The 23,153-nt window shown below is 39.9% G+C and overlaps 1 long non-coding RNA gene and 1 other non-coding gene across 2 annotated transcripts in view; one reads left to right on the plus strand and one right to left on the minus strand.

Moving 5' to 3' along the window:
- The window catches only part of LOC111741658, a 189,171-nt gene that overhangs the window by 713 nt on the left and 165,305 nt on the right, over positions 1-23,153 (plus strand). Inside the window, exon 2 of the long non-coding RNA XR_002781052.1 lies at positions 2,333-2,392. This is a non-coding gene — a long non-coding RNA (uncharacterized LOC111741658). The remainder of the gene's footprint in view (positions 1-2,332; positions 2,393-23,153) is intronic.
- Positions 15,628-15,746, minus strand: LOC111741765. The gene has a single exon (XR_002781078.1). It is a non-coding gene; the product is annotated as a 5S ribosomal RNA (ribosomal RNA).

The raw sequence follows: 23,153 nt of genomic DNA on the forward strand, positions 1-23,153 counted from the left end.
CAACCTAGTTCACTGCCTGGTATATAACAACAAATAAATTTGAGTTGACTGATAAGGACTATAAAATGATAGATTTGTTTAGAGCCTTAATGCTGAGCATTGTGCCTAACACATAATGGATGTCCATACTTTTTTTTGAATGAAAGAATGGATGAATCATCTAGTCCGACTTATCTTTTACAGATGAGGAAAGAGGAGCCCCACAGGATTAAGTGACCTTGCTTGAACAGACACGGGTTTCTCATGTTGAATGCTATTCATTACCCGTCACCGAGGTCCTTACAAAGGAAGCTGGAAAATTGCTTTTGTGAAGCTATGCCCTTTTTGCCGAGGTTCCAAAACATAGTCGCCAGAATTTTTTAATAGCCCAAAGTGAAAAAGAAATGCTAAGTTTTTCATGAAGCTAAATTTAATCAATTTAGAGAAATTCTTCATTAGGGATTGTGTTCTTTTGCCTGTTAAAATGTCTGTAAAACTAAGACAGTATATAATAGAGATTTGGGGGCATTTTTTAATGCCCTTATTTGGTAAAATAAAAATATATGATACCTCTTTTAAGCACTGCTGTTTTGCTTGGAAATTTTCCTACTAACGTGTATGATTAATGTATACTGGAATATTAAGGAGGTGGTCACTCAAAGCACAGAGCTGGCTTTCTGTAGGTCTTTAGGCCCCCTGCCCAAGTTTCTCTCTGCTCCCTGACCAATCACACCCAAAAGGCTCATGTTAATGTCTCATTTCTCTCTTACTACACAAAACAGATGCCATGCCATGAAAACTCACCCTCTGAATTCAAATGGTGCTTTTATCTTTTTCTGTACAAAACACATATCTTCTTGAGGTTCCTGAGATGACTACCCCCAAATTTAAACTCATCGGTTATGCTCCTAATGTTGGTCTGTTCTGAAAATGAGGAGGGGAGACTCGCTGATGACATATTGGCAGTCTCTGGTGTTCCTAGCCAAAAAAAGGTGGATGTTGGAGGTAGGCAGGGAAAGGAATTATGGGAAAAATAATTAGCAACTGAAAGCAGCTATTACATAATCTTGGCTGCTTATTAATTTAGCAGAAGGAATGGCTTATTAAATTCTAATAGCAACGGCACAAATGCAAACAACCTAGCAATTAACAGTGCAGGGCCCATTATTTTGTTAATATGTTCCCTTTTTTTGGCAAGTGTATAAGAACAAAATTTATAGAAACAGATGGTCTTTTTGAGTAGATTATAGATGGTTTATTTTCCAGTCTTAGTATTAGGTGCTAATTGTGAATTCACTATGAAAGACAAAAGAAGCTCTGTTACTGTCTTTGTTAGTAATTAACTGCTTGACTTCGATTCCCAGTTTTTAAATTGTGGGCTTTGTTATATGTGTGATTCTTCTCACCTAGTATCTTCATCTGTCATGTTAATAGGATATCTTTTTTTAATCCTCTGCTTTTCTGATCTGGGTGGTCCTGATTTCTTGGTTAATGATGGTATGAACAATTTTTATGAAAAATTAAAAATCCGATTTTTTGGGGGGGATATGGGAAACATTTTTCATGGAACAAGGAGAAGTAGTTTCTTGATACAAGGCTGTCTGATGTGTTCCTCTTTCACTGGCCCAGGAAGATAAAGGAAAATTTGGCAAGGTCAGAAGAGAGAACAGATTTATCCTTAAGTAGCAAAAATAATCTTGTCCCCAGTGTACAGAAGGGGAAGAATTGAAGTATTTCTGGTAACCTGCCTTTTATTTATATTTTTATTGAGACATAATTGACATGAAATGTTAGTTTCAAGTGTACAACGTAATGGTTTGATATTTACATGTATTGCAAAATGACCACAATAAACTTGGTTAACATCACTTGTTTCTTAAATTTAAAAAAAAAGTGCCTAGCTTTCATTTATGTTCAATGCAAGAGATGAGGGTGAAACGCAGTCTACCTGCTAACAATATTTTGAGACTTTTATGTAATCTTTTAAAAGTTTTCAAAAATAATTTTAATTTCCTGTTAAATGTGTGATGACCATATGCTTTTATCTCCTCTCCCTCTCAAAATGCCATTAAATGAGGAGAAAAAAAGAGGAGTGTTTAAAGTATATATTCACACGGACAATGAGAGAGGACATTAGCATGAGAATGTCAACAAGGATGTCAGCATACACTGTCTGCTCATCATTAAAAACACTGACAATTTAAGTAAAAATCGTAATACGTTTATATGAGAATATGAAGGAGCAGAAGTGAGGGCATGTTGAAATATTGCTAAATCTTCAAGCACAAACAGAAAAAAAACATAATATCTAAGATAAATCAAGAAATAGAATTATTTGTGTATTCTCTCTTAGGTACCAGGAAGTACATTCTAGAAGCAATGATGACTCCTTTTTGAGGGACAGAATCTTGAGGTAGGATGGAATAAAGGTTATTATTACGTTTTATTTTAGTGCAGGTTTTACTTAGCTAATTTTAAAAAAATATTGTAATAAAGTAGATAAAAATCTGTTAGTGCTAACATAGTATTATGAACTCTTCATACAGAGTTCCTTTATTCTATATTAGAAATTATTAAATAAAAATGCCTTGTAATAGAATTCAGTGGTGTACTTAGAAATTATTAAATAAAAATGCCTTGTAATAGAATTCAGTGGTGAATCAGTGTAGATCACAGTAAGTGTAAAAAAGATGCTTAGAGTTTGTGAATTTGCATCTCCAAAGATAAAGTTGTTCCTAAGAGAAAAGTGGCCTAAAATAATGAGGAATGTGTAAACCAAAGCATTTCAAATAGAGCTGTCACTGCCGAAGTTCTCAACAATGAGCTAAAGAGAAATGTGGAACATATGCTCTTTCTTGAAGCCTGTTTCTATAGCTTTGAATAAAATGGCAGGAAGATGACTCTTCCCTTTTAGAGCAGTGATTTTCAACCTGGGCAATTTTGCCCACCCGTACCCCCAGCGGACATTTGGCAGTGTCTGGAGACATTTTGGTTGTCACAATGGGCAGGGGAGGGTGTTGGTGATGGCTGCTACAAAGTACGGGACAGCTCCCAGCACAAAGAGTTATCCAGCCCAAAATGTCAAAACGCTGAGTTAGTCACTGCAAAGGTTAATATGCAGTAACTGAAATCTTTTATAGACATTTCAAGAAATGTCTTCATGTAAGTTTTTTTTCTCTCTAAGAAGTTGAGGGCATTCTTAATATTTGATAGGTAAAAGCCTTAACTGCTGAAAAGACTGGCCACATAGTTAAGGCAGTCAGAATTCTTTAATAGTAATGAGAATTAACTATCTAAATGGGATTTTTTTCAAAGTGACCCCAGAATATTAGTGGAAGTTACTTTAGAACCCGAATTCATGAGATGACTATTCTATCCATTCATTCCTTTAACATAAATGCTTATTAGGTGTCTACTCTGTGCTGGGCACTCCGGAAGGTAACAGGGATTCAAAGATGAGTAGGATTTTGACTCTGTCCTAAAGTTCCAAAACCATTTCTCCTGACACAGGATTCTAAGGCTTTTGGAGACAAACCCTGGATGGTCAGAGAAGCAGCCCCTAATCAAACATGAATATATTTTCTTTTAGGAAACCCCTAGAGATACTCCATAGAACCTTAGATTGCCGGGTCTGATGCCTTTGAAAACTGTTTGCCCTAATGACCTCCCAGGCCTTTAGCAATCTTTTGATTCTATGAGTTTTCTACAGCACTCTTAATTCACAGCAATATAAGAGAGAAATTCAATATGTTTTCAACAAAACGATTTCAGTTAGTATCCTTTTGACCTGGTCCTTGAAATGAAATGTTTCAGCAGTAATCTAACTCAATTAGACCAGTGCTTCTGGGATGCTCTCTAGAGGACTTGTGCAAACACAGATTGCTGGGGCCTATCCCCAGAGTTTCTGATTCAGCAGGTCTGAGGCGAGGCCTGAGAATTGCATTTCTCACAAGTTCTCAGGTGCTGTTGATGCCGCTGGTCTGACCACACTCTAAGAACCACTCCTCTGTAATAACAACAACAAAAAGCTATGATATCTAACTGGAAAGTTCTCAAAGCTAGCAATTATGATATAATTTTCTCAGATAAATGATCTAAAGGTAACTTGAGATCTGAATATTTTTTATAGCTGACCTCATTAAGTCTGATAACATTAGGAGAGTAATATTCTGTTCTATGAAACTGAAGCTAAATCTTCATGCACAAACCAGAGTAGCGTACAGTTGTGAATGCCCTGTGCAAACTAATGTACAATAATAGTCTAAGTTAGAAATTGGAGCACTTAGAGAAACCTGAAGGTTGTATCATAAATATCAGATGCTTCCTTGATGAATATCACTAGTCTAAAAATATTTTCCAACTACTCATGTCAAGTAGGAATCACCTCTGAAATATTTTGTCAGCAATTACAGGCATGAGGTAGAAAGGAGAGGGTTGAAAGGGAACGGCTAGACAGAATCAATATTCCTGGAGATATTGGCAAAAACCACACTGTGGTCATCAAAACGTGCCCTTTCTCTTCCTTGGCACATGATTAGACCCTGTTCCTCAGTCACCTCTGCACTTAGGTGTGTCTATGGGGCTGAAATCAGCCAATGAAACTTGGATGGAAGTGATATCAGGCTGGTCCCAGAAAAACCTTCCGTAGGAAAGCCTCTTCCCTCTCTTCTTAACCCCGCTTTTGCCCTCTGGATGTTGATACCCAGAGTGACCTTGAAAGTCAGGCTTTGAAGATGGCTGAGTCTCCGTCAGCCTGGGTTCCTGAATGACTGCACGGAGCTCACACACACACACATACACGCAGACCACTACCGCCATCATCATTCCTACCACCAATTGTACTTTAAGTGAATGATAAATAACTTTATATTAAGCCATTGATTTTTCCAGGTTCATCTGTTACAACTGCTAGCATTACTTGCCATGCTTGCAAGCTGTTGCATGCTTAGTTACAAAGAGAAGGAGCCATAGTGACGGGAAGAGCAGGTGACTTTTCAAGAGGGTGGCTCTTTTTCTCGATACTAAACTTGCTTTTTGTGCTCCTTCATGTGTCTCCTTTACATTGAAATTTGAAGAGAATTCTCAAACAACTTGAGTCCAGAATTTAAAATTCCTCATCTGTTAAAGGGGCAAAAAAGACTGATTTGCAGTTCTTTTTTCCATTCCTCTAGCAAAGGCTAGCCTTTGTACCAGGTAATAGATAAGGCAGAATTTTTAAAAATCATAAAGCTAAAGAGCTAAGGAAATGAAAAAGGACAGAGGGCACATTCAGTAAACTCCCTAATTGTCAAAAGTGGATAATATTGTCATCGATGTCTTAGGATCAAGAAACTAAAGTTTATGGTTTATCTATGACCAGATGATCTCCTAGTCTTCTAAATACTATGGGAGAAAGTTAAAACAGTTATCCTAAAGCAGTATTTAGAATACATGAACATTTTAAATGATTTTTAAAAATCTTTTAGACATAACAATTATATAAAATAATAGAATTTTAAAGGTAATTTCATTCACAAACTTTGTTTTACAAATGAGGTAATTAAGCTCTAGATAAGTTAAATTGTTCAAGATGGTACTACTTAGTTAGTGGCAGATGAGGAACTAAGAGCTCTCTGTTCTGTCTCCAGGCAATGTTTTTTCCACCACAGTACACTCTCTGTTGCCCATAAACTACTTGCCCATTATCTTTAAGCAAAAACAAACAAACTGAAAAACTACACACACAGCGCCTCAAAACCTAAACTCTTAAATTCTTCCTCTTAACTCTCGGCCTAGTATTTAACTATTTGTGCCTCTTCTAGCCACCTGAAACCCTTGCAATCTCCAGGACTGGGAGAGTATCTTACTAATCTCTATATTCACAGCACCTAATATAATGCTTTGCACAGACACTCAAAAAATGTTAATGAAACTGAATTGGAATGCCAAACCAAGATTAAGCCCCTGTCTAATTACTCCTTGAGTTTTATCAGTTTTTTCTGTCTGCCCGCTCCCTACTATAGCCTGTGAAGTATTCTCATTTCCACTAATATTGCACTTGGTCAGACCAGTAAGATGGACTGTCTCAGCCCCTTCCCTCCACCTGATCCCATGACAGTTCCTTCTGCATGTGGCCACCTGAGTGGTTTTTATTTCTAAAACAAATCTAATAGAGATTAGGTCCTCTGCTTAAAATGCTTCCGTTTCTTTACTTCATTAAATAAGTCTGGGCCAGGCACTCACCGGGTACTGGGGATAAAATAGAGAAAATCTTGGACATGGGGCTTTCTACCAGGTTCCTATGGTATAATTAGGGTGGGGGACAAGCTTTGCACTCAGCAATTGCAATACAGTGGAGTGTTTCAAAGGGGGAAGGCCAGGGTACTGTAGGAGCACTTAAGAGTGCCTAACCCACAGTTTCGGTAGCGACGGGTGGTGGAGTCAGAAGGTTTCCTGAAGGACACATCTTTTAGGCCAAGATTGAAAAAAAGTGGGAGTCAGCCAAGAGAAGACAGGGCAAGAGTGTTCTACACAGAGAGAATAGCACGTGCAAAGATGAAGAGATGAGTGCATGACTGCCCTAGGGACCTGAATGGAAGGTCAGCATGGCCAGGTACTCCTGGGTAAAGATGAGTCTGCAGAGGATAGGAGGACCATATCATGAAGGATCTTTCAAACAATACTAAAACATCTGGGCTTTATATAAGGATATTGGGAGACATTAAAAGATTTTAAGCATGGACAGTGCCATTAGCAGATTTGAGTATTGGAGTTTCAAAAAGATCGCTCTGGGTGAAATGTGGTCAATTGCAGGATATAGCATAGTCAGAATTTAGTCACAGATAAAAGCAAATCATCGTAACTGATACAAACAGAAGCAGTCTAAAAATTGTAACAGGAGAGTGGGGTCCTCTCCCGGCGCATCGTCCACGTTCTTGATGTCTCGAACAAAGAATTGAGCAAGACACCAAAATACAGTAGAAAAGTTTTATTAGAAAGGAAAGTACACTTCTACATGCGGAAGCGGACCTGATCAAGAGAAGCGTGGTTCGAAAGGCCTAGTAACACAGCCTTCAGGGGTTTTTATCCCTTTTTGCTGTGGGTGGTTACTTTTGTTAGAGGAGTGGGCTTCCTTGATTGACAACTAAGATCGACAGGACTCAGTGATTCATCATTTTGCTTTCTGCGCATGTTTGTTCCCAGAATTCAGTCTGTTGTAATGATATTAATGAACTTCCGAGCATATGCATCATATTATAATGATGGTATAATGAGACTCAGGTGAGTTGAAGGTCGTTGGGGTCTTCATTGCGCAGGTGCCAGTGACTGGCTTAAACTGGTACCTAAATTGCTGCCTACTGGTTTCTTTGTGTGAGTTAAAAAATGCCTTCTGGCTTGCTTGATTGTGGGGGGATTAGGGCGGACCCCTTCTAGGATAGGATGACCTCAGTATCTTTGCAGGCAGACCCGAAACCCCCTAACTAACTTTCCTGCCTATCTCTTTTCTAAGGGCCATGAACCCCCTTATTATTGGTATGGATGTTGAGGGACAAGAGGTCTCTTCTGTATCTCCTTCCTGCTGAGAATGGCCGTAGTCCCTGCCTTCAGGGGTTTCATGGAGCTCTTTCCTTTTCTGCCTCAGTCAGGGTGGGGACTTGGGTTTCCTGCTGAACTGCCACCTCAGCCACTAGACAAAGAAAAGAAGATACAAATTTATTATTTAAATCATATATCTATTAATTTCTATTACTGATTTGCCTATTAAGTGAGTAAAGGGAAACAGGCTTAGTTAACGTATTTCTTAAAGAGTGAAAAAAAGACATTTGGCCTAAAGTCCCCTCCCCTCCCAGACTCTAAGGGACCTGTCTGACTTAACATCATTTCTGCTAACAATGGGCTGATGACCCTTATCAATAGCCAGAGGATCTGAGTCGCCAGGGCAATTATCAGGATTTGAGGGAGAGGGCCTTTTTTTCAAAGAAAGGAGAGAAGAAAACTTAATTAGGTTTACTAAAAAGATTAACTCTGCAAGAGATGTCCCATTTCATTTCCTGCTAAAAGATTAAGAATTTTACAAGTGATGTCCCATCTCAAAATGATTGGAAGAGCTGGAATAGCAAAATTTAAGATGAGTTTCCAGGAAAACCTTCCGGAGTAGCACTGCAGAACTTGACTGCCAGGGAGCTGCTGTGCCTGCCATTATCAGTGAGCTGGAATATTAAGAATCTGTCTTCATAACTGCTGGCTTCAGGCCTATACATCCTCTATTGTGGAAATCAGGAAGCTGCTGCCAGCAAAATGGGTGCCATGGGTCCTGCCTCTTTTCACTCATGCGGCTAGGGTCTGGACACTGGACTCGCTCTGCTACTGCCACTGAAAAGACTAATGCTTCCATAACCACACTCACCTGCAGAAATAGCAAAGGCAAGGCCCCCTTTTCATGATATATTACTTCCTCCTTCTAAATCTTGCAGTGGGTGCACCTTATTGTTGGAAACTACATCACAACCAGAAGCTTAGCTAAGGAATGTAGTTTTTTGTTTTCTGAAAGTAGCACCACAAGGAGGTTGAAATGGATATTGAGTAAGCAGATTCCCACTGTCCACAGCAGAGGTCAAGACTGGTGGCTGAGAGACCAACTGAGAAGCTGTTGAATAATTCATGAGAGGTAAAGGTAGCCTGAACAAGGAATAAAGAGAAGGAGATAGATTGGAGTGAGTTTAGGAGGCAGGATTGATTGGTGTAGGTTGTTTTGATATGGGGGCAAGGGGACTGGGTGTAAAGTCAAGGATGACACTGGGGGATGATTCCTTGAGAGAGAGAAGCCAGGAAGAAGATAGATGGGTGGAGAAATGATGAACGCATTTTTCAACCTCCAAAATCAGATATCTATAGGGCCTTCAAATGGACAGTAGGAGCTGTCGATAACAAGTCTGAAGGCTCAGGCAAGAGTCAGGTTAGCGAGCTGGAGATTTGTGAGTCATCAGCATAGAGCTGGTAAATGAAGCTGAGTAGCAGGATGAGATCACTACAGAAGAATGTATGCAACCATAATTATTTTTTTAAGTACTATTGAAGGCAGAATTCTAAGATGGTACCCATGACATTCCCCACCTGCTGTTACTCCCATGATGATGTTAGGTTATGTCGCCAAAGAGAATCTGCAGGCATTATTAAGGTTACTAATCAGTTGACCTGAAAATAGATTATTCAAATGGGCCTAACTTAATCATATGGACATTTTTAAAAGAGAGTTTTCTCTGACTTATAGAAGAAGAAATCAGATTTGAAACATAAGAGGGATTCATTGAGAAGGGGTTTCTTCATTGGTGAGATAGAGCGGGCCATATGGAAGGACCTGAAAGTAAACTCTAGGAGGTGAGAATGAACCCAGCTGACAGCCAACAAAAAAACAGGGACTTCGGTCCTACAACCATAAGGAACTGAATTCGGCCAACAATCCAGATGAGCTTGGAAGAGGACCCCAAGCTCCAGATGAGAACACAGCCCCAGCCATCCCAGATGACCTTGACCTCAGCCTTGTGAGACGTGAGCAGAGGACCCAGCTATCCCATGACTGGACTCTTAACCCACAGAAGCCGAGAGATAGTAAATGGATGTTTTAAACTGCTAAGTTTGTGTTAATTTGTTATACTTTATAATAGATCACTTATAGAAAGAAATACTCAGGACACATCTCAGGAAAACTAACTTTTAAGGGGCAGGCAGAGGAAAATCCTCAAAAGAAGACTGAGAAGAAGAGGTCAAAAGCATGGAAGGAGATCCAGAATTATGTAGTGTCATGAAGCTAAAGGAAAAACTCTGATAAGAGGAAGAAAGTTGTCAAATGTGCCAAATATTGCCGAGAATTCAAGTAGAAACTGGATTCGAAAAAGACATTTGAGCGAAGTGATGTGTAGAAATACTCACTGAGGCAAATGGAGGAAAAAAATATAAAGAGAGAAGTGGACACGGCTTTTTCCGGAGGTTAGTATTTAAAGAGGAAGAAAAAAATAGAGGTTGCTAAAGAGGGGTGTGGCATCAATTTAGCATTGCTGGTGTTGCTTAGGGAGAGATATGCTGATGGGTAGGTGTCAGTAGAGAGGGAGAGGTTGACGACGTGGGAAGAAGGAATAAATACTCGATACTACAAGGATGCTGAGTAGTGAGGAGGTGATGCAAGCCAGAGCACAGATAGACTAAATAAGAGAAGGGGCATTTCTTGCATTTTTCCCCAGAGCAATGAATGGTAGGGGAAGAAGAAAGGCCATAGATCAGCACATAGCTCCGTGTTAGAGAAGGAGCTTCTTCCTCCCTGACATAGAAAAGGAAGTGAGATTATCTGCTGGACGTGAAGAAGGAGATGGAGATGGGTTGAGAAGTGTGGAGTAGGTCTCTACTAGAGACCTTGGAGAACTGGAGAGGGGCTTTTGGAACAATATAAAAGGATAACTGAGGGCATGGAGAGTGTGGTGGCGAGGAGATCGGGGACTGGGTCATTCTATACTTACCTGCATCGATGGCAGATTTGCCAGATGGTTGAGAAAGAAGGACAGGAGACTGAAATGATGAGGCATGGAATTCAAGCCAGACAAGGAAAGCAGTGACAACGAAAGCGGGGAGGGAGAGCAGAGAGGGGGGCTGTGGAGCTAATAGAGCACAAAGAAAGTCATGGGATCAAGGAAGAGGAAGACCCTACGCCTATTAAGGCAAGGTTATAATGAGTACAACTGAGTGAGACAACTGGAAATTTTGGAAGTTGTGTTCTGAGAGAGACATGCGAATGCGTATCTCAGAGGTACGGTACAAAATAAGGGCGGAGTGGGTGGCCGGGTGGAAAGGAGGTGAAGGTCACAGGAACAGAGAAGATCAAGGAAGGGACTTGCTTGGGTGTTGAGTAAGGAGTCATCTATGTGGATGGCAAAGTCACCTGGGATGGCAGCTGGACCTAATGGAAAAGGTGACTGCAATCCACTTGCTAAAGACTCCAAAGAAGGACAGGGAGTGGTATACAATGGCAACAGAAAGAGTATGGTGTGATTTTTTAAAAAACAACTTACCGTGATATAATTCACGATTTACCCATTTACAGTGCACAATTCAATGGCTTTTCCTTTATTCACAGAATTATGCAATCATCACCACAGTCAATTCCAGAACATTTTCATCACTGCAAATGGAAACCCCACACCCCTTAGCCATTACCACCCAATCTCCCCATCCCTCCCCAGCCCCTGGCAATCACTTATCTGCTTTCTGTCTATGGATTTGCCTATTCTTGCCATTCCATATAAATGGAAGCATACAATATGTGATCCTTTGTGACTGACTCCCTTTACTTAGCATAGTGTTTTTTAAGATTCATTCAAGTGGTATCACACATTGAGATTTCATTTCAGACCATGATTTTAATGAATGGAAAGAACCTCAAAAGAGCTTAGGGGAGGTTGCGAGGCAAACACTTCCCTTGGACACCAAATCATCTCTGGTCATTAACATTCAGTGCAAAATTGTTATAAGTACCTCTTTCTCTTAAGAGTATCTAAAATAAGTCAATATTAAAATGCTAATGCTTGCTTCTTCCCTCCCATCCCCAGCAGTAAATATTACTGAAAGCCTTGCTTAATTACGAAAACTGAACCTGTCATTGTTGCTTCATGTTAACTACTTGCCTAAGAAACACATTCATCTTGCAGAAGAGATAATGAGGAAAACTGGCAATGCCCTAATAAGCTCTAAATTAAGCATACATAAATGTATAAAATATAAGAATCAGGAAAAAAAATTTTCTACTTATTGATCATTAGTGTTAATGAGAACAGCAGCAAGTGGCTTTGTTCCTGTTCACTTAGAAAGTATAAAAACAAGGTAAACAAGCAATTAAGAAGGTTAATGTGAGGATTCAGTTTTCATCCTGATAATGGAATAATTTATTTCCTGGCCTATTGACCTTGGAAGCCCTTGATGGCTCCATCTTTTCCAGTCTTTGGCTAATTTTCAACCGTGATATTAACAAACTGTGAAAATGGGAGCAGGGCCTACCAAAAGCAATAAAACCCACCGAATACATCTACCTCCAGGAAATGTCAATTACAAATAAGTGTAAAGGACTGTTTTCTGTATTGAAGGGACCAGAACCCCTTATTAATACCAGCGGAGGAAGTAATCCAAGAGACTAAATGTGCTGGTGAGAGGGGTAAGGCTCTCCAAGGAGCTCGGGCTGTAAAAGACACATAAAAACCTGGGAGGAGGGAGATAGCAATCAGACTCAAACCGCAAGAGCAGCACAGACTAACACTAATGCAGGAAAGACTAGCTAGAGGGAACTGAGGCTTGCTGAAGGGGATTTGAATTTGAAGATTCATTGCTGCAGTGCAATCTCTTTTGTTTGCCCAGCATTCCTCACTCCTTTTAAAAATAGAACGTCCATTCTTTGGGAAAATTGTTCTCTCCCGCTACCGCCATCACTCCCATTCCAAAGATGCAAACTAAAAGAATGCGAGTCTTCAGATTTGGACACATGAGATCTAAGAATATGAAAACAACTTTCAAAAGTGATCCTTAACATATCATCTCTAATCTATGGAAAGTAGAAGTGCTTCTTAAAGACAGGAGATGGGCAAATGTCTTAGTTTTCAAAAATGGGGAGAAGGTAGGTGATGCAAATGTTAACTGGGATCTCAATAAGAATTCTCCATTAAGAATATCATACCGGTGGTGTGTGAACTCCCAGAGAGAGAAGAGGTGATCCTTAAAGCAACCAGCATGGATTTACTAAGAAAAGACGCCTGACAGACAGGCGCTGGTTTCTTTTGTGGTATGTTCATTAGACTGGTAGATCAATGGAATCCTATGGACATAGAGGTTTCTGTATTTCCGCAAGGCATTTTTCAAAAACTTTCATGGTATCCTTGCGGAAAAGATGGAGAAACTGGATGGATGATAAGATAATTTAGCAGCATAGCCATTCTTTCCTAAGAATGCTCATTAATGATCTATCTTTGTCAAATCTGGCAAACTTTGTCAAAGGTCAGAGCTATTTTCCTAGTCTGGTTCTTTTTAAGTAACCTGGATACAGGCTGAGTGAATCTGGTTATTAATGTATGGAGAACAAAAAGCTGGGAGGGAGTGTGAATAAATCAGATGATAAAGCAGGTTCCAAACTGGCACTGGCCCAGGAGTGATGTATCAGCTAGTTTCTTTTGGAATAAGGTGGAGTAAATGTGTGAATAAATGCATAAATGGTCATCTCTATTAAAACGAAATTTAAATAGGACAAGTTTTAGTGTTCTCTCCTTGAAACCAAAGTTAAGGATACAGTGAGAATGTGGTAAATAGCAGTATGTGGAAGAGAAGACTTGGGAATTTGAGTGGCCTGAAGCTAGTAAGAGCCAAGAGTGTGATGAGGCTACAGAAGAAAAAAAAAAAGGAACCCAAAGGAATCTTGCACTGTTTAGATAGAAATACAGTATTCTCACTATTCTATGTTTTTGATAATCAATCTTAGCATACTTTGATTTATTATGTTTGATTCTGAGAAACATATTTCACGAGAGACGTAGACCAACTTCAACTCCTTCATAGGAGTTATATCATAGATAGTGCTATAAATCATGACATAAGAGCAACAGCCAAAATGAGTGAGGATGGTTAGCTCAGGGAATAAAATATTTAGGGGCAAAAAGGATGGCTCTCTTACAGCATTGAAAGAGATGGATGTAAGACAGAATTCTGTTTAGTTCAAGAGAAAAACAAGGATCAACGGATGAAAGTTACAAGGCAGTAGATTTCAGATAAAATGTAAACAAGTACTACTAATAATTAAGAGTCTGGAATCAAAGTAGGTGAGCTCCCAGGTGTTGGATACGTCCAAACAAATGACGTGGCAGAGGGGACTCTTCTGCTACATGAGGGGCCAGACACTCAAACCTTAAGGCTCCTTTCAGTTTGGGGAAAAGCTCATTCAAGTCGGCCTGTGTGTGTGTGGGGGGTGTTGTTTCTCTCCGCCCTGCACAGAACTGGAATGTTTTCTGAGTTCTATGTCGAAGTCTGTAATAGTCAGTCATAAATGAGATAGAAGGCCAGATTCTAGAATTCTCTTTGGCTTTCCCCCAAAATACCTACCACACAAGCACGCCATGAAGGGACTCTTCTTGAAGCTTCTCCGTGTTTCTCACGAAGATACTTTCTTATTTCATACTCCATTTATATTCATAATTTAACTTTGCATCGAGGTGACTTCTTTCCTTTTAAATAAGAGTCTTTCCTTCAGCTGCTTTCTTTTCGTTTGTGGATCTCTCTTCATTTAAGAGTGGAGAATCACGCATTTTTTCTACTGAAGCACCTGGATCTCCTAACCGTGATTTCCATCATTGTAGATTCCTATAACGTAAAGATACTTTTCTAATTCTCTTCTTATTCTCTCTCCAACAGGACTCTGTTTTAGAAGGTACTTAGTATTTGTCACAAAAGCCTGAAAGAGCTTTTCAGAGCCTCATACAAAATAATATGCCCTTCGAGTCAGGCCAACTCAGGCTTTGAATCTCGCCTTTTCTGTATACCGTAATCAGCTTGCTTAATCTCTCAGAACCTCAGTTTCCTCATTTACTAAATGAGGTTAATAATATATATATATATTTCAGAAAGTTATTTCGAAGCTAAAATAAAATAAAGTGTGCCAAGGACCTACCATAATGCTTAGTACCTAGTAGGTATACAATGGAATGTGGATATTATTATTAATTCCTCACATAGTAACTTTCCAACAATTCTCAGTTCTCCTTAAAGTGTGTGTGCTATGTGCAGTTAAGTTGGCTCTGACTTCTGGCGACCATGTGAATGAGTGAGGTCCACAATGACCTGTCTTCAATGGCCCTGCTCAGCTCCTGTAGACTCAGGCCTATGGCTTCCAGTCCATCTCATGTTTGGTCTCCCTCTTTTCCTGCCACCTCTGTTTTTCCCAGCATTATTGTCTTTTCCCTGCCTTCTCATGCTGTGCCCGAGAAGGACAGCTTCAGTTTTGTCATTTGTGCGTCCGGTGATGTTTCAGGCTTCCTTTGCTCTAGGACCCACTTGTTCATCTTTTGGGCAGTCCAGGATATCCATAGACCTCCCTCCGACCCCAATATTTCAAATGAATCCATTTTTTTCCTATCAGCCTTCTTCACTGTCTAGCTTTCGCATCCGTTCATAGTAATTGGGAATACAAGGATGTGGGTGATCTTAGCCTTGGGCTCTGATGACACGTCTTTGCTCTTGGTGATCTTTCCTCATTCTTCCACTGCTGCCCTTCCAAGTCTCAGCCTTCTCTTGATTTTTCGGCTACAGTCTCCATTTCAATTGATGACGGGGCCAAGGTAAGCAAAATCCTTAACAATTTTGTTATTTTTATTGTCTACGTTAAAGTTATATATTTCTTCTATATTTCTTCTATAGTCATGATTTTGGTCTTAAAAAATGCAGCCCTGCTTCGGCACTTCCTTCTTTCACTTTCCTCAGATGTTGTTTCAAATAATTGCTATGTTCTGCCAGTAAGATGGTGTCATCTGCATATCTTAAGTTACTGATATTTCTTCCACCAATTTTCACTCCTCCTCCTTCATCCAAGTCTAGCCCAATTTTCCAATTTTTAAAAACAATTTTGAATAATTAATTTTTTATTTATTTTAATGCCTACAGCACCTGGTCTTCCTAGGTGGTCTCCCATCCAAGTACTTACCAGGCCCGACCCTGCTTAACTTCCGAGATCAGACGGGATCAGGCGCGTTCAGGGTGGCATGGCCATAGACTAGCCCAGTTTTTCATATGATATGTTCTGTATGCTGATTAAACAAATAGGGAGATGGAATGCATCCTCATCTGACACCTTTGCCTGTAGGAAATCATTCCGTCTCTCCATACTCTGTCCTGACTGTGACTCCCCATCCACAGCGCAGGTCACATTACGCATAAGGACAGTCAAGGGCTGAGGCACGCCCTCTTCTTTCAGAGCAACCCGTGCCTTTTCGTGTTCCTTGCCGTCGGAGGCTTTACTGTAGTCATAAAACATAGACTAAAATTTAATTTCTCACTGCTATAATATTTCTATTTAATATGTTTCATGCGAGTTGTCCATTTCTTTCCCTAATCTAATCATTTACAGCTAAAATGTCCTAACTTCATAATGCTTTCTAGTTTGTTTTTTTTAATGACATGATGGTAACCTAGTCCAAGGCATATGTTTATCATAGGCTAGACTTTTTCTACTACCTGTTCTGTGTCCAGGTCTGAAGCTATAGTTTTCCCAAAATGCCTTGCCCAGAGAAAAGCAGTTTCAGGGTTCCTGCCTGCATAGCCTGCCCCAGCCAGGCCCAGGGCATTGATTGTTTCCTTCCTGTACTTTGCAGAAATTGGCCTCCTCTGTTTGATTTGAAGTCATGAATCTGGATCACAGTGAGCGGTACACTCTGCTTAATGAATCATTAGTAGAACAGAAAAAAGAACAGAGTCAATTACATGCTGGGTTGGTTAACCAGCCTTTCCCTGAATGCTGTCCTGCTCCAACCTACGCTGAAACAGGGAGGCTTTTGTATAGCAATGACTCCCTCACCGCTAGTTCTGTCTGTTGAACCTAAGACTCATAGTCTATATTCTTGATTGATTTTAATCTGACTTGGCAGCTTTCTTAAGTATTGTAGCCATCTGCAAGCGGGAATAATGAGGGCTTTGTACAAACATCATAGTTGCTGGCCTCCCTCCCTCATGTCCCCTTTCTGTGTTCTTGATCACATGCTGTATCATCTGCCAGTGTCAAACTCTGCATGGTGGCCCTTCAGGGCCAGGTTCTTGGAGCTCACTTAGGAGGTGATAAGGCCAAGAAGTAAGGGGAAAGAGAGTGGTGGACAGGTAAACAATAAACAAATAATTAGGTGATGGTATATGCTACCCTTTTCTCCTCTGCATCCAGGCCTCCAGCCTCAGAATAGTAAACTTCCTGGAATGAGCTCTGTTCTCTCTCAGCTCAGTGACTTTGAACACCTGCAGAGACCTTCCTCAGTCTTTAGAAAATCTCAGCCCTTTCACATCCTCGGTGAGGCCTCCTTGACATTCCCAGATCGTGGCCTCTCCTGTGACCTATTGTTATCCATCCACTCCTACTAGTCCAGAGGCTACTTACAAGCAGGGACCATGTCTTTTCATTTTCTGTAACTCAGAGACTTAACACAGTGCCTGGCATATAAAAAGATTGCCCAGTAACTCTTGGTTGATTGACTGAATAGGTCAGGAGAGTTGAAGGCCAGTCTCGATTTATTACATAAATAATACTGAACCTCCGTGATATCCTGTGGGAGCCAGATAATCTAAAACGAAACACATAGCTCTGTCAGATAGTGAGAAATGCCAAGGGGAGAGGGGAAGGGAGTGAGAGTGAGAGACACACAATAAGCAGATACACAATTAGGTCAGGAGGCGATAAAGAATGAGAGAGAAAAATGCAGAAAGGGGCTACAGTTGCTATTTCAGATAGAGTGGTCACAGAAAGCCTCCCTGGCAAAGAGATATTTGAGCAAGATCTGAAAGAAGTGAGGGAATTAACCAGTAGAATCCAGGGGATAGGCCTTCCAGGCAGAGGTAACAGGGCCAAATCTTAGAGCTTGGTGAGAGGAATTGCGGCGTATTTGATGTAAGGAATTGGAAGAAAACTAGTTTGGCCGAAGTAAAGTGAGTGAAGAGGAGATTTGTGTGAGGTGAGAGCGAAGAAGAAGAAGGACTGGGAGAAGGAGGAAGAAGAGGAGGAGGAAGAAAAACAGACAAAAGACACAGCATCAATTGGCTCTAAGGATTAAGGTTTAGGCCCAGGTGAATGTGATAAACCATCAGAGAAAACTTACAAATGAGATCCTGAATTCCTATGGTTGGAAAGTAGGAGAAAAGCCAGAGGAGTAGATGGGAGTGGGGGAGCAGGGGAACCAATTCTGAAAAAAGAGACAATACTAAAAATAACAGTCTAGTATACTTGATGTTCCCTCCAGGTAATTGATTACAGTATTCAAAGAATAATTTGTAAGCACCCACACAGGAAATTAGTGAGCTAGGAGCTACAATGATGGGGTCACAAAGAACATCGCATCAGTCATCAGATTTCTTTTTACTTGTAACTTCACTAATATTAGGCTGGTTGATCAAAGCAATGTGGTACAAAGAGTATACAGAGATTTCTGCAAAGCATTTGGCAAGATCTGAGTATCCTCATGGACGAGATAGACAGACATGACGTGAATGGTCACCCCGTTAGATGGCTTTGTTCTTTTTTACTATTATTTTTTATTCTGGTGAGATACACATAATATAAAATTTACCATTTTAACTGTTTTAAGTGATACAATTCAGTGGTATTATATATATTCACAGTGTTGTATAACCATCACCCCTATCTAGTTCTTTTTTATCACCCCAAAAGGAAATCCTACATCCATTAAACAGTCACTCCCCATTCTCCTTTCTCCCCAGGCCCTGGCAATCACTAATCTGCTTTCTGTAGCTATGGATTTGCATATTCTGGATATTTCATATAAATGGAATCATACAATATGTGGCTCTTTTCGTCTGATTTCTTTCACTTAGTTTAAGGTTTTCAAAGTTCATCCATGTTGTAGCATGTGTCAATATTTCATTTCTTTTTATAGCTGAATAGTATTCCATTATATAGATATACCAAATTTTCCTTATCCATTCATCTGTTGATGGAAATTTAGGTTGTTTCCACCTGCTGGCTATTGTGAATAGCACTGCTATGAACATCTGTGTACAAGTTTTTGTTTGAACACCTGTTTTGAATTCTTTTGGGTTTATACCTAGGAGTGGAATTGCTGGGCCATATGGTAATTCTATGTTTAACCTTTTGAGGAAATGCCAAACTGTTTTTCATAGCAGCTATATCATTTTACATTCCCACCAGCAATGTACGAGGATTCCAATCTCTCCACATCTTCGCCAGCACTTGTTATTTCTGGGTTTTGCTTTTTTATTTTTTTTTAAATAGCCATCCTAGTGGGTGTGAAATGGTATCTCATTGTGATTTTAATTTGCATCTCCCTAGTGACTAATGATGAGCATCTTTTCGTGAGCTCATCGGCCAGCTCTACATCTTCTTTGGAGACGTCTGTTCAAGTCTTTCATACATTTTCAAATTGGGCTGTCTGTCTTTTTGTTGTTGAGTTGTAAGAGTTCTTTATATATTCTAGATATCAGACCCTTATCAGATATACGACTTGAAAATATTTTATCCCATTTTGTAGCTTGGTTTTTTTTTTTACTTTTTTGATAGTGTTCTTGAATTCACAAAAGTTTTTAATTTTGATGAAATCCAATATATCTATTTTTTCTTTTTTTTAACTTGTGTTTTGGTATCATGTGTAAGAATCCATTGCCAAATCCAAAGTCATGATTTACCCCTAGATTTTCTTCTAAGAGTTTTATAGAGACCCTACTCTGATGATACTCTATGTATTCATGTTGAAGTTGGAAGGGCAGGGAGCACGGTATCCTGTAACAGTGGCCTTGGGTAGTCTGTGAGAAAAAGGGCCTCCTGGTGAGGGCAACAGCTTCACGTCAGAAGCTGGCCAGGAGAGTTTGTTTTCCAGCACCTATTCAGCCTTCGGGTCTTCAAAGCTTGCAGAGTTTTCTTCCAGGGTTCATTAAACATAACTTCCTTTCAGGGGCAGAAGTTAACTGAGCTTAAATAGGGTTCCTACACTTTGTCAGAGGTCGGGGAAGACACTGTGTTAATAGGCAGACTCCAAAAAGTAACACAGAGCCAATCACGCAGCTCCGCAGAGCTCTCAGTGCGCATGTGGGTAAAGTCCCAAAACTATATCCCAAGAAGTGATTGGGAGCCACTCGGCCTCCTCCCCAAGCCCTGCAGGGACTACTTGACTTGGCCTGGGATGATGACAGACAGAGCAGTAGGTATTAGCCTCTGCACACACTCCTCCCTTAGCTACACGAGTTTTCCAGTGCAACCTGATTCTGATTTTTCTGCCTCCTTCTTCCACTTTTAAGGACCCTTGTGATTGCATCAGACTCACCCAACAATCCAGGATAATCCCCCTATGTCTAAGTCAGCTGATTAGCAACCTTAATTCCTCTTTGCCATGCAACATAAGGTCTTCACAGATTCTGGGGATTAAGACATGGACATCTTCAGGATCCGTTTTTCTGCCTACCACACCTTATACTTTCCTTGTCATCTTTAGGGTTCGAAAGGATCTCCAAACTGCTGAGGAGGAATCATGGGATGGAATTATGGCAGCTTTATCATCCCATGTTTTCTGTTCATTGCAGATACCCTGATCCAGGGGTTCTGCGGTTTGGGCATAAGCCCTGTGACCACCTAGTCACTGGCCATTCCTACTCAGCCAGATGACTTGCCAACAACCCCAGAGAAAATGTATTCCACCCCCGGGCGAACCTTCCTGTCTTTCCAAGACCAAGCATTAGGTCAAGCTGTGTTTACTCCACATCGAATGACAGCTATTCAATCCCAGGGCAGGGACAAATACTACACACAGTACATAATGCAGGGAGTAAGGCAGGTTCATTGAGGAAACTTAGAGGAGGGCCAGTGAAATGTGTGACAGACAATGGCATACATGCGTTGTATATGCCCTCCTCCCAACTCTTCTCTTTCCATAGAAGGGCAGGGTTGGAAGCATCAAAGATTGGCTCCAGGAGAAGGGCTCTGCTCCTCTGTACTTGAGAAGTTGAGAGGGGCAGGATGCGCTCAGTTGGGAGTGCATCATCAGGAATTAGGAGGACTTGGGTTAGTGGTCAATGAGACATGGATCATCCTAATCTGGAATTTTCACACAACAGTCACCTTTCTCAGCTGAACATTTTGAAGTTCTTCCTATGATACAGCCTGTTACTAGGCTCCCTGAAGTGAGGCACAAGCGTATCCAGCAGACCGTCTATCTCTCTTGAGATGGCAAACTGATCAAATTTTCAGATGACGCCTGAGTGGAAAGAATACCAAATTCAGAATCAGGATTTTGAAAGATTGAAGCAAGCCAGAAAGATGTTGTAAGAGTTCTTTATATATTCTAGATATCAGACCCTTACCAGATGATGTTTATTTGTGATTTTTTTTCCTTTTTTAAAATTATTTCTCTCTCTCTTTTTTTGCAAATGTGTCTAAATACTCCAGCACTGGTGGGTGAGATGGGTCACCCATGGAAAAAACTCAAGAATTTTCTAGGCCAGTTAACACACACACACACACACACACACACACACACACACACACACACACACAAATCTAAAGTTAATTTTAAGAACTTAGTTTTTCCTTCAAAGAGTAACAAAAACTAGAAAGAATAAATGCCTGCTTAGGAAAAGTCAACATGAAAACAGCTACTAGTGCTCTTAACGGAAGCCAGAGGCTACCCAAGTAGCCTACCAAGAAATGCACTGAAAGCACCTAAATTTATTTCTAACATCCCATAATAGATAAATGTTAAAATTTCAACAATATATCTCCTAAGCCGGCAAACTCAAAAACCACTGGTTAGCAAACATTTTACTTGATGGACGAATATCTCTCCTCCACTATTAGGAGCTGCTTTCACTAAGAATGTTCCCCTCCAGTTGCCATACATAATGCAATTAATTGAATGGAGTGTGTACATTAGGGCGGGGATGGAGGTAGAAAAAGTACAATTTAGATACCAAAGCAGAAACCGTATCATTCCAGAGTCAATTTCCCCACCATGAATTTTTTAAAACCTCAAAATCCATCAAAATGGTTCTATAATATTTTTCATCTTCAATATCATGAGAGCACCAGAGAACAAGCCAATTACTTTCTAAAAAATTTATGAAAAAGTAACTCACAGAATTTTATTCAATTTTTAACTATGTGTAATATTTATGAGTCCACAAATTGCAAATGAAAAATAAGAAAAAAGTAATAAAAGTGATCTGTTTCCAACTGAGAAGCATGCATTTGAAAATTTGAATCTGCTTTTGCCAAGTCTTACCAGATTTTCTCCTGGGGGCCTGGACAGTTAGCATAATACTTACAGATTTTCAGATAAAGAATGACTCCTGAGGTTTGAGTTTTCACAACTGATTTAATTTTGACAGCTTTAGCTGATATCAGAGGACCTAACTGTTAGCCAGGCCCAGAAAAAATTCCGAATAAAGTGACCTAGGAACATCTGTGCCTCACCCCACCACCCCCTCCCACCCCCGTCCAGTTCCAGTCACCACCACCTGGAACATTCACATGACTTAAATCTTTTACCTTGCATTGTTCCTCTGACATGCAAACAGCAGTAGGAGAAAGGGAGCTGGTAAATAGAACATCCAAGAATATTATAATTTCCAAGTGTTGAAAGAAAACGCATCTGAACGTTATAGCAGGCATGATTTCGAAGTAATATTTGGTATTTGAAAATAACACAGAATACAAACAAGTATTCTGTGTTATATGGTAGTGTTTGACTATTGACTATTTACAACTTCAGAAATACAAGATCATATATCAAAACTGTGTCTATCCTAGCAAAGAGAAAAACAGGAATTGTTTCAAAACACAGGGTAAAATTTAAGTGCTATATCTGAATATGATGACATCCTCACGAGCGGCACATAAAATTCAAGTCAGTATGGAGCTGTTGGATGATTTTAAAACAACTAAGCTGACTCTCAAACAGTCCTCAGGTAGGAAACATCAAAATTGCCCTCTCTATTAATCTCAGTACTATCCATTTCAAACCGTGCTTTTCTTTTGAACTTGCTTGCAGACCAGAATGTTGGTATTTGATAAGCTATAAAAATAATCACAGATGAGGGCAATAATCCCAATAAATTTTTTTTTGGAATGCTGATAACAAATAATCACCTCTTTTAGATAAAGATCTACCTCAAAGAAGTTGTGAATGCATTTTGAGTTTTCCCAAAAAATGGATTTCTATCCATAATCCAAAAATCAATGATAAAGATGAAAAGTCCCAAAGAAAAATGTGGAAAGGGCATTACATCTTCCTACTTCCTCAAGAAAATGTCATTTTAATTTAGCACAGAAAAACAAGTGAATATACACATTTTTAACATTTTACCCTCTTGCAATCTGGAGTAATAATTAGTATGACGATCTGGAACACTACTACTGTTTTAATTAACATGTGAACATCTCCATATTATTATTTTCAGGA

The sequence above is a fragment of the Pteropus vampyrus genome, unplaced genomic scaffold, assembly GCF_000151845.1.
Source record: "Pteropus vampyrus isolate Shadow unplaced genomic scaffold, Pvam_2.0 Scaffold81, whole genome shotgun sequence".
Classification (NCBI taxonomy): Eukaryota; Metazoa; Chordata; class Mammalia; order Chiroptera; family Pteropodidae; genus Pteropus; species Pteropus vampyrus.